Genomic DNA, 12,721 nt, shown 5'->3' with positions numbered 1-12,721 from the left:
ATAAATACAACGCGCAAGTGAACGACATTCAGTCCGTCAGTAGGCCAGTGTTGTTACAGGCAGATTCGGACAGTAAGCGAGTTAGTCTTGTGTAGCAGTGAAGCCAGCTTCGAGACCAGAGCGCGACTTGAGTTGTGTCTGTAACTGTGGAGCCTGAAGCCCGGAGTTCGAGTGCAGTGGACCGCAGTTGGGGGACCTGAGTTCGAAGTTCAGCGGATCGTCTCTGAAGGTCTGGGGTTCGAGATTCTGTGAACGCGAGTGACTGAGCTAGAAGAACTAGCCAAGACAAACGAGCTGTGAACTGAGAACTGACAGTTCTGTGTTGTAAATAGTGCTTTTTGAATATTAGTTAAGATTAACAGTTCATTGTTGTTCGTAATAGTCCAAGTAAAATGTCATTGTCGTTTGTGGAGTGCAATAACGAACGCTGTGTTGCTGTGCGGAGAGCAAATCCCATTGTTGACGGGAGTGAAGTTAAATTGTAGAGACTGAAGAGTTATTGTTGAGATAATAAAATTATATTGTTGTTCAGTATCAAAATTTACAATATTTACTTCACAATATGGCATATAAGTGTATGCAGGGCAAAGGGGGCGAGTGCATATGGGCCCGTGAGCAATAAGGGCCCGTCAGATTAAGTGAGTCTGATTACTTTTTATTATCATGAATAATTATTCATAGACACATACCGGTACTATTAAATTTTGTAAGAACATTTGTTACGTAAATTTGACATATTAACTCAACAATAGTAGAATTAATACAAATTACCACTTCATACAGTATGTAAATATATGACTTTTATATAATAGAATATCGGTTTCCCGAATTAACATTCACCGACACGACAATTGTGGGCCCCGACATTTGCCTGAACTATGTTCCCGTCGCTTGTACCGAACACGTTCAATTATTTATATCTTATCCTTTTTAACTACCAAATCTCCGCTGGCCCACCGCAATATGCTAGTGGACTCTCTCAAACCGAAGTCGCAGGATCACGTTTCCTTTTGAATACAATGTATGTTTCGTGTCGAAACTTTCGTCTTTTCGTTGTCGTTTGTCGAGTAAATTCTGTTCATTGGTGTTACTGGTTATAGTTTAACTGCATAATGGAGAAGTATAGGCATAAGTCGGGAGCTGAGAAGCACAAGGAGAGACAGAAAAAATTGGAAGATATTAATATGGGTGCTAGACTGCGTGAAAAATATTATGAAGATATTAATAAAGAGGTCAGTGATGAGTCGAAATATTTAAAATCAATTCATGCCTCTAATTTAGGGCCAACCCCACTGAAACCTATGAATCTCCTAAATAGTCTGAGAGAATTAAAACTGGATACTTTATTTCCAAATACTTGTATAACCATTAGAATATTCTACACAATTTCTGTGACAGTTGCTGATGCTGACAGATTCTTCAGCAAAATGAAGGAAATAAAAAATGTATTCAGATAAACAATGTCTCGAGAACGACTGAGTAACCTTGGCCTCCTTAGTCTGGAGAGCGATCTTGCTAGATCTTTAAATTTTGATGACATAATTGATGATTTTGCATCATTGAAGTTAAGGAGAGTTGTTTGTTTATGCTGGATTGCAAGTTAGAAATTACAGGTGTTTAGGAATAATATTTTATGAATATAATATATTGTGCTAATGTGAAGTTTGGCTAAAAGTTTTCAATGTAACAAAAGTGTATATTTTTAAGTTCGTATCTGTGTATGGGGTTATCTGTTATTTATTTCCTAAATAATTATTATGGTTAGAATAACTGGTAACTTGTAATTGTTACATTTTTCAACGGGGGTCCGAGTACAGTATTACATAGGGGCCCATAAATTCTGTAGTCGGCCCTGAGTGTATGAAGCAGTTATATCATTGAATAGGGCCTGTATAAGTCTTCGGAAAAGAAAATATGCAAGTTATCAAACTTATAAAGACGTAAACATATGAAGATCGTATAAATTTTTCGCTGAAATTGCGTGTTGTAACTATGTTGATCATATATTCATAAAAGTTTTTATAGTGTAGTAAAGGTGTCATTTTTCCACGCTTCAGATGTTCCTTGTTGAACACAAACATAACATAAAATTCAAACTCTCACTTACAACGTCCCGAAACACGATCATGATTACCTCGAACAACGTTACGTCTTTCCTGCGCCATATTTTATAGAAGATTACACGTGTATCCATGATCACGCAGTAATATTTGCCTATAATCTCCCAGTCAACGCAATTTAGCTCCAAAGCAAAGAATAAAATAATACGATCAGGACGGATGGCAAACTCGTGTATTGCGTTAATCGCTTCAAAACTTTTAATTATCTCTCCATCAAATATTTGACTTCAAACAGTAAATATCGCATAATGCGTTACACCAACAAATTTAATTCCATTTAAAACTAATTTAATTAATTAATCGCACTACATCTAATTGGGATTTAAATATACATTACGCGTTAAATTACTGATTTTTATATGGAATATCAAATAACCCTTCGCAACATACGATTATTACAATTTTAAATAAATTAATCCTGGTATCATACTTCACAGTGTAACGAATGTAAAATGACAGTTATTAGATTCGTAATTAGAACGTTCCTGTCCTTGAACAAAGAGTTCATTCATTCATTCATTCATTCATTCATTCATTCATTTATTCCATAGATCTTACATGAGCAAAGAAGCTTTAAGATGTGGAACAAGTCAAAATTGTACAATATTACAATTACAATTTTTACAAATTTTTAGTTTTACAATTTAGTAATTTTCTACAATTGTTACAATTTTGTGCAATTTTTTTACAATATTTTGGCGAGATGTAGTGAGATGATGTGAGGTCCGAGGATTCGCCAAAATATTACCCGGCATTTGCCTTTTGGTTGGGGAAACCTCGGGAAAACCCAACCAGGTAATCAAATCAAAGGGGGGCAATCAAATTAAAGGGGTTGATGCCGAGGACTCGCCATTGACCATCCTGCTTCAGTCCCACGGCTGTGGAAAACCTCGGAAGAAACCAAAGACCAAAGGGGAATCCAACCCAAACCCGAACACAGCTCCGGATCAGCAGCCCAGCGAGTTGAGATAAATAAGTAAGAAGACTATCAATTCATCAAAAATACAGATTTTAGATAATTCATAATTTGCAACATAGAGAAGTTTCATATTACAAAGTGTAGCAGAATCGAATGTACAAGCAGTAAAGGCCAATTCGCAATGGAAATTAAACATAACGTAAGCTTTAACTCAAAAATGTAAACGTTACGGTAAAAGATCTTTGACTATATCTTGTCTCTTGAATGTACTGTATATTATACTTTTATCCATTCTCATTTAATGTATATGTTATTTATTTGGGAACATAATGAGAAAACTGCTTTGAGACCTTTACAAGTTATTCAAAATAGAGCTTTAAGAAATTTATTGGGTTTTCATTATTTGACTCCAGTTAAATATCTATATCAATTTTCTTTCGTTCTACCAGTTGAATCAATTATCAAATTAGGTGCTGCTATTTTCATGTACAAAGTTATTAACAATTTAATACATAGTAATATTACATTTCAGTTTAATAAAGATATACATACTTATTTAACAAGACAAAAAGACAATATATTTTTTTCTCAGCATAGCTCCGTAACTTATGGAACGAAAGGACTTAACAACTTTTAACCAACTTCCTTTAGAACATAAACTTTTACCAAATTGCCGGTATTTTAAGAATCGTTTAAAAATACGTTTTTGGGAAGATTATTTATTTTAATTCTTAGTTGATTTATTTATTTCATGGTTTCAAACTTTTTCTTCTTTCTGCCCAAAACTTTATGTTATCTACTTGTTCATATTTTGCTTTCTTTCTTTCATAAATTCTTGTGTTATTGTTTGTTTTTCACAGACTGTAGTTTCATGACTTTTCAATTCCATTGTATAACATATGTATGTGTTCTTGTATAGTCCCTACATAGTTCCATTTCGTAAAACATTCTGATCATGCTACATAATCATATAGTTAGTTTTTTCGGGATTTACTTCCAACCCTAGCTCTTTACTTGCTTCAAGTAGAATTTCCGCGTTTTCCCTAATCGTTTGTGGATTTTCTCCTAACATATTCACGTCATCCGCATAGACAAGAAGCTGATGTATCCCGTTCAATTCCAAACCCTCTGTGTTACCCTGAACTTTCCTAATGGCATATTCTAGAGCGAAGTTAAAAAGTAAAGGTGACAGTGCATCTCCCTGCTTTAGCCCGCAGTGAATTGGAAAAAAATCAGATAGAAACTGGCCTATACGGACTCTGCTGTAAGTTTCACTAAGACACATTTTAATTAATCGAACTAGTAATTCGTATCGTACACACAAGAAAAATCGGAAAGTGAAGAAGAACTATTTCTTTCCTTCCGCAGTCATAGATGAGTATGTACTTCGGTCAGCGTTTACATCAAGGTCAACTTTTATTATGTTTAAACTATAGCAGCATTAGCGGTACTGCTAATATTTGCAGCTATGTATGTTTCAGTGTTAAACAAAATCAATGGTTCAATGAACTTGTAAATATTTACATGGTTAAGTACTCTCTTTATACCTTGTGGCAGCTCACGAATGGTGAGAAGATTTATAAATTAATTAATTAGCTGTTGATATCACCGTATTAGTGCTCATGACATCGATACTGATGGATAAAATAAGTAAATATTATTTAAAATATTTAATTCAATACATTACAAACTAATAAAATGTTTAAATTATTAACCCTTTCCTAAAATATACGAGTGTCAAATTAAGACTAATTGAAACAAACACAAGAATATTACACTTTCCCTATAATCATTTCTTCTACTTATGAATAAATAATCTTTACTAATCCGCTGTTAAAACAAGGCTGGTAAGAATAGGCCAGATTGCACAGCTGCGTGTTAAGTACGTTCAAACTTTGGTCATTATTTCTGAAAATTTAATCTCATTAGCAACTATTAGTAAATATTCAAAGCATAAATTCTCACTTATTTCAGCTCGCCCGGGGAGAGGATGTCTTAGAAAATGAACAGAAATACCGAATGTAACACTCTGGTCGAAACAAGGCTTGCCTTAAGAAATGTGTTGAAATTTAAAACGGCTATGAAACCAATATTACTTTACATTAATTATCTAGATCATGGGTGTCCAAACGCCAATAGAACCAGGAGATTTTGCACGTCAAGCATGTTCTCCTAAGGTCAATAACTTTCCATATAAAATAGAAAAAACTACCTTAATGAATATGCGCTGCGGGTTGCTTACGACAGGGGTTACCTTGTACGACTTACAATTGGACATCTATGTGGTAGAGTTTCTGGATAGCTCAGTCGGTAGAGCGCGCTCAGCCTAAGGTCCCGGGTTCGATACCCAACAGGGGAATAATTTTTCCCTTGAAATAATTCAAAACCTATTGCTATCATTAGAATTAAGATAATTACACTTACTGATCAAGTATGTAAAAATTTATATGAACAATAACAATATATAGGCCTACCTCGTCTAATGTGTAAATAGACAGTTGTTAGCCGTCCCAACCAGGGTTTAATAATCGACCTTCTAATCAATTCTAAATGAATATTTATATTTCATTCATTTTTTTCTTTAATAGAAACCCTAGTTAGGTAGGCTATCATTGAGAAATTTATTGGAAATGCAACAAACGATTTAGGCTACAAGACAAATTATATTTTATAAAGAATATAAGTGATGATTAATTATGCTAAGCGATGACGTCAGTGCAGTGGAGGATATCATGTCCAGGGTGCTGTCAGGAACTTTTAATTTTCGGAAGACTTCTAAGGACTCCCGTGGGATTGTGCCTCTAGCCCCAAACATAATTCCTGTAACGTCCCATGTCTTGATGTTATATTTGGTCCCCAAATCGCTGCAACATGGCAGATAAATTGCCCGTTTTTCTTTGCAGACTTCTCTAGCTTGTTCCTCGCTGTTCTCAAAACGGACTGTGGGATCGAGAATGAGTCCATAATTTTTTTTCTGTTTATAATAATGATATCTGCTCCTCGAGTTGAACCGTCAGGAAAAAGTCACCAAATTTCCTCGTACACCTCATACTTATCAGCCCGGCTAAGTTCATAGAGCGAATTTTATTATGACGGTCAATTCTCAATAATTCTCCCTTCCGGCAAAAACCCAGTACATGGGCTAAGGTTCCTTGCTCATCGCATCTTCTGCAATGGGCAGTACCAAGGCTTCTGTCTGGGAGGGTTCTGGCTGGAATAACGTTGCAGCTCATTTTGATCGCTTCAGTCCATTTGCTGCAGGAGAGACCCTTCTTGTTGGAAATCCATGCATTCCCTTTCTTCCAAAAAAAGAATACAAACAAAGAATATTGATGCACCTTTATAGTAGCGTAAATACTAGGAATTTTTCGAACAAAATGGGAAGCACTACTACAAAAAATTAATGCCCTTCGATGTTTACACAAATCTCAAAACCCATACATCATACAAACACGTCAGGTTCATGAGGAGAGCATTAGATGTGCCCAATCTCTGAACATTGTTCCAGAAGATGCCTTATTTCATAAGAATGAACATTTCTTAAATGTTACAAAGATTCGTAACCTTCTGAGGAACAGAGAATTTGATATTTGGTGTCGTCAGCCACAGAAAGGGAAAGGCGTAGTTTTATTTAAACAATATCCTGGTGCCAACAAATGGATTTGTAAACACGAAGGACTCTCCAACAGCGAATGGCGCGATGGCATTAAAATGGTTGGAAATGTTGCTGCAGTACGTGCTGTGCCGGGAAGATCTCAGGACAACCGTTGTAGGCATTGCCACAACGAGGTTGAAACTCTTGCACACGTCCTGGGATCCTGTCCGCACGGCGAAGCTCTGCGAAACGCTAGACACCACCAAGTACGATCAATTATAGCCACTGCCTTTAAAGATGCCGATTACAACACCTTTGAAGAAGTACATGGTCTCTCCATCACTGGCAGTACACGGCGCATAGATATAATAGCTTTCAAGGAATCTACGAGATCTGGATACATAATTGATCCCACTGTGCGTTTCGAAACGGATGAGGAACAGCCAGCAGAAGTGGATAATGAAAAAAAAGGATATCTACAATCCTACCATTCCCTATTACCTCAAAAAAATACCAGCTAAAAGAGCTTGAAGTAATCGGACTTCTGGTTGGAGCAAGAGGTACCGCTACTCTCTTCATGAAAGATGTGTTTAAGAGGCTTGGAATTCCTACATCTATTATTCCGATTGTAACCTTAGCTGCATTGAAATGATCAATTGCTCTCCTGAAGAATCACTTATATTCGAAATCAAACTAAGTTCAGTAGCATTCTTTACTTTTTTGTAACACTTACCTTTCTAAAAATAGGTGTATTTCCACTAATCTCAAAAAAAATTATTTGCAGCTCTGTACTTGTAAGAATTTCATTGTTAAAACAAAATTAATGGTTTTTCATGAACTTGTAAAAATTTCTATGGTTAAATACTCTTTGTCCCTTGTGGCAGCTCACGAATGGTGAGAAGATACATAAATCTATGAATCTATTTATCTTGTTTTATATAAACTTTTTCATTGGATTACTCAGCAAATATGAAGTAAAACTGGTGGGATCCCCGGCTTCAAGTATACCATTTTGGATCTCCTGAACAATAGACGACGTGAACTTCATAACACACATTTCTTATCAGTACTTCAGAAAATGCTGGATTGACATTACATGCCAGTAGTTCAATTTCTAGTAACACTGTAATTTTGCACATAACAATTTTGTCTCTCTGTCATTAGTAGAGTTCATTATTCCATTGCTGCTGTTATGTTAATGACCGAGCATACGTCATTTGAAAGCTAACAATGGAAGTCATCATTCTGACACATTTGAAAAGCAAGGGGACGTGGAGATACACACGGCGACGTCACTCGCCCCACGTTACTTGAGTCTCTTGTTTGTCCCTTAATTGAACCAACTCATACGCATTGACAAATGATGACAGTAATAAATTCATGTGTGAATTCAAATGGATTTAAAGGATACACTCAAACTGCTACGATAATTTTCCAACATATCTGACGATCAACGTCACAGGTAACAATTCCCATGAAAAATACTCGAACCTAATGCAATTACTGGATACTTCATACATCGTAGCAAATGTACGTAAAGTACGGGCGTGAAATTTATAGTCAACATGAACTTCCTGAGGTTTCTGTGAAGTACGGAACAACTGAAATACAATTTTGGCTTCTCGTAAAAACCTCGGTAGTGTGTTGAAATACCACTCGAGGTGAATGTATGTCTCTTATCCATTTAATGCTTTTTGTTTTGGCTTGACTTTTAGAGGGATTCTTGCACCTAGATTTGTTTCGGTCCATTGTGCACATTATACAGGATATTATGGATGTATAGGATTCCTAATTTAAGCTGTTCATTTCTGTTTAGGCAGCCCAAATATCAGGCCAGGCATATGGGAGGTATTTAATGGTTTCAGGGAGTTTTAAGTTACTGTTAAAAATGGCGGCAAGAGAACATATTTTCCAAACAATTATGCTGATTATTTAATAGTAAAAGAGAAAAAGAAATTATGCCAAGACGAAATGATTATATCAGTTTATCTGAACAAAAGTTACTGGTGAGAGTATCTATAATAGTTTAAGCAAAAGTGTTACAAGAAATAAGAAGATAGGTTAGAATACCCAACTAACAGAAATCTACCACTAATTGATTAAGATTTTGTGCTTCAGATTCATTTCATTTTACTATTATGGATACTGTAAGCATTTTAAAGGCAACTGAAAGCCAAATGGTAAGTGGAATATTTCCTGCCATTGATAGTTTGAGGCCACAATATTTTGTGTTTCCAAGGGAAGAAGATTATGCTAAAACTATTCACGATTTCTACAGGGTGTCTCCGAAGTGGTGTTACAAACATTCAGAGATGATGGCGAAGGGCACATGTATCAATTTGAGATAAGGAACCATGGTCCGGAAATGACAGAGTCGAAAGTTTAAGCAGAAATTGTTGTGTGGAAATGGGATTGTAATTTGGCACCATGTGCCCTCCTTCCCTTAAATTTTGGAACAGTCGTGGAAAAATGGTATTATCTCCTACGTGGGTACTTGATCGATACAAACTGTGGGCTTGTCTACTGTTCCCATTGGCTTATCCGTATTCGAAAAACAGGTCTGCTTATTCCGCTCTGTACAAGTTGCCACCAAGTCACTCAATAGAGTGCGCTCCTTGTTGACTTAATATATATCAACATAATATACAGTATGTCGAACTTGGAGTCATGCCACAAAGGGAAAAACACTAGAGAGGGATTCGATCCGGTGCTGTGGATTGAACGTCGGTGCAGCTCAGTGGTTAGAGCACTTGGTACGTAGAACCAAGGACCCGGGTTCGATTCCCGGCGCCGGAACGAATTTTTCTTCTCTAATAACCATTGTTCAAGCACTTCTTTCTATCCCTCATCATAGAACGTCTTTATACTCATCCTTCTATACTAAAGAAATTCCTCGCCTCTGGAATTCGTTACCTAATGACATCAGGGACTGCCGGACTTTATGACAATTCAAAATTATGTTGGAAAATTTGGTCTTATTTAATGCTTTTTAGGTATTACTAGAAGTGTTGATTTGTGTTTTTACTCTAGATTAAAATTGAAAGTTTCTTGTTTAGGTCTATGTTAATTAATTATTTAGGATACAATTGATTACTAGAAACTAGTTCGATTAATTAAAATGTGTCTCAGTGAAACGTACAGCAGAGTTCGTATAGGTCAGTTTCTGTCAGATGCGTTTCCAATTCACTGTGGGCTAAAGCAAAGAGATGCACTATCACCTTTACTTTTTAACTTTGCTCTAGAGTATGCCATTAGGAAAGTCCAGGATAACAGAGAGGGTTTGGAATTGAACGGGTTACATCACATTCTTGTCTATGCGGATGACGTGAATATGTTAGGAGAAAATCCACAAACGATTAGGGAAAACACGGAAATTTTACTCGAAGCAAGTAAAGAGATAGGTTTCGAAGTAAATCCCAAAAAGATTAAGTATATGATTATGTCTCGTGACCAGAATATTGTACGAAATAGAAATATAAAAATTGGAGATTTATCTTTTGAAGAGGTGGAAAGTTCAAATATCTGGGAGCAACAGTAACAAATATAAATGATACTCGGGAGGAAATTAAACACAGAATAAATATGGGAAATGCCCGTTATTATTCGGTTGAGAAACTTTTATCATCCAGTCTGCTGTCGAAAAATCTTAAAGTTAGAATTTATAAAACAGTTATATTACCGGTTGTTCTGTATGGTTGTGAAACTTGGACTCTCACTTTGAGAGAGGAACATAGGTTAAGAGTGTTTGAGAATAAGGTGCTTAGGAAAATATTTGGGGCTAAGAGGGATGAAGTTACAGGAGAATGGAGAAAGTTACACAACGCAGAACTGCACGCATTGTATTCTTCACCTGATACAATTAGGAACATTAAATCCAGACGTTTGAGATGAGCAGGGCATGTAGCACGTATGGGCGAATCCAGAAATGCATATAGAGTGTTAGTTGGGAGGCCGGAAGGAAAAAGACCTTTAGGGAGGCCGAGACGTAGATGGGAAAATAATATAAAAATGGATTTAAGGGAAGTTGGATATGATGATAGAGAATGGATTAATTTTGCTCAGGATAGGGACCAATGGCGGGCTTATGTGAGGGCGGCAATGAACCTCCGGGTTCCTTAAAAGCCAGTAAGTAAATACAATTGATTACTTGTATGATAGGCCTACTAAATCACTCATTTAAAGTTTGTGTGACTGCAACCTGTGTATATATTTGTGTGGATTTACTTTGTTTATAGTGTTTTTTTTATTATTTCTATTATTGTATTTGTATTTCTGGTGGTGTGGAAGAAAAGGCCTGATGGCCGTAACTACACTAGAATAAATAAATAAATAAATAAATAAATAAATAAATAAATAAATTGTTAAAGTCTGAGGTAAAATGGGGGGAAATAAAATAAAATACCGTGATGATGATAACGACTGAAACTTTGTGACTGGTTAGTTATGAAAATTATGTTTATTAAATTTTTACCTTTCAGCGCACTCTAATGCGTCATTGATAACTCCTTCAATTTTAACCATAAAGTCTTATCATTAGACGTCCTTAAATGAAATTGATAAAGAAATAATGTAGCAGGCTATATCCGAAGCATATATCCATAGTGCTTTGGGAGAACTTTACCATTTGCCTTAACGTTTTCGAGTTTAGAAGTGCACACGCAAAAACGCACTTACAAATTCATTACACTGCCCCACGGAGCACTCGACTAGAAACTTGTGCTCCTGTTCTTGGTGATGGGTTTGTACAGAGTAAACAACCAGTATGTACAAAAGCGGCCAGCCCGCATTAAGAGCCCTCTAGTAGGTACATGGATATAATTTAGTAATTAACAAAGCAGATATAGCAGCATACAGTCTTAATCCTTTTCATGCACAAGGCAGACGCTGCTCAGTGATGCTGTGGACACATACATTTCCATTACAGCGTCCCATAACCATTATCTTGGCTATTATCATCAATATCATCTCCCCTCTCGAGGGGTGATGATTTTGTGTTTTGCAAGGTTTTATAACCATTATGCACAGGTTATGCCCGTTAACTCTCCTATCTAAATAACAATAGAGAAAGGAGGATTTCGCTATCCCATGCAACCGTTACAGCATTTCGCTTCAGACTTTGTTACTGTGCGTAAACAAAGATAAGTTCATCTTTTATATTTTTACGATGGGGTTGTTAATAAACGAACTTAACTATTTCATTTATACCCCAAATTATCTTGTTATTATATCATCGTTAATATAAAGGTTATAATAGTAATATGCGTTACAAGAGCGGTATGTTGAAGTTTTCATGTTCGAGGAAAAGTTTGAAAAAGCGAAAAGTAGTTGAGCTTTTTTAATTTCCGAGAATTGAAAGAAAACATACCGCTAGTGTATCGTACATTATTTTGTGCGAAGTTCGTTTATTACATACCTGAAAGAGGAATTTCTAATTAGTTGCAATGAAATCTCCATCTTGGTTTCTGTTCAATGACGGCAAATTAGCAAAACAAAAATATCTATCTTCAACATTGTTGCTTTAAAATATTTTCTGTGTTTACTATACTCCAGCAAGCCGTGATATACGTCTATCTTTTTTTTCCCCCAGTCTATAAATGCGAACTTAAAACAAACGGTAAGGTTATGTAATGATTTATTTTTCATTTTAATAGTTTAACAATATTATTTATATAACATATTGCAGTAATAACATCGGCATCTGGAATCTTGTTGATTTTTTCACGGCTTCCTTAATGTTACTTGCATCACAATGCAGTAACTTTAGTGAAGTTGTAGACTTTACTTAACTTTTGCAAATATTTAAAAACAATAATTAACAGTGCAATTTAGGTGAAGTTGCAGTGGTAAGTTTCCAATTTATAATTATTACTATATTGAACGTCTCTAAAAATAATATGTTAAAAGCCTAAAGCAGTAAAATCAATATGTCATTTAAGCGGTAAGAAGAGGGAAATTGTTGTGTGTGTTAGGTTGGGAATACTGAATGTGGAATTTTACACTTTCCGCGGATTGGTTTTGTGCGGAAACCAAGCAAATACGCTCGATCTCGCACAAAGATATATTACGTCGCTTTACACATTCTTTTTG

This window comes from Periplaneta americana, chromosome 7 (assembly GCF_040183065.1).
Source record: "Periplaneta americana isolate PAMFEO1 chromosome 7, P.americana_PAMFEO1_priV1, whole genome shotgun sequence".
NCBI classification, from domain to species: Eukaryota; Metazoa; Arthropoda; class Insecta; order Blattodea; family Blattidae; genus Periplaneta; species Periplaneta americana.
This window is presented reverse-complemented; position numbering follows the sequence as displayed.